The following is a 688-nucleotide window of genomic DNA, read 5'->3' as shown; positions in this document are numbered from 1 at the left end:
TCAGTCCATCCCTCAGGCTCTACAGGAACGAACTGCTCTGATACCATAATGTAACACCCTACCATACAGAGTCTTATGCTTAAGTCATAATTCAGAGATGGCAAGGTATTACGACCTCTAAAAATAAAATTTAGTACGTATAGTAGTATGAATAATTGATTATAACTAGGAGCCTTTGTAGAAAAAGGGGTAAACAAAAACCGCAACCTTAAAGCGCAACACTCCGATCGATAACGTAACGAACAAGGATAACCAACGCGAGATTATATATATACAGAGGAGTGTCAAAAACAGGAATATCAAGACTCAAGATCCGGCTGCGAAGATAACCGGTCCGAGCATAACAATATATACATAGGATAAAATAAGGAAAACCCCAAGGAAACCCAAAGGGACACCAAAATACAAAACCTATTCTCCAAAATTCTCCCATAAGAGGAGTCATCACAGTCTGTATTATTTAATGGAGATAAAAGTATCTAAGCAAAACATATAAACCAAAACATAGCCCCGAGAACAAAGGATCTTCGCAAATCTAGAAGTCTCCAGCATGCATCAGCGGGACACCTCACGTCCTGCATCTGAAAACCACAAAATCCGCATGGGTGAGAACCAGAGGTCCCCAGCATGGTAACAGCTTCCACATATATAATACATAATAATGGAGGAAAGCCAAAGGCAATCCTAG

This window comes from Arachis duranensis, chromosome 1 (assembly GCF_000817695.3).
Source record: "Arachis duranensis cultivar V14167 chromosome 1, aradu.V14167.gnm2.J7QH, whole genome shotgun sequence".
Lineage (NCBI taxonomy): Eukaryota > Viridiplantae > Streptophyta > Magnoliopsida > Fabales > Fabaceae > Arachis > Arachis duranensis.
Note: the sequence above shows the minus strand (reverse complement) of the source record.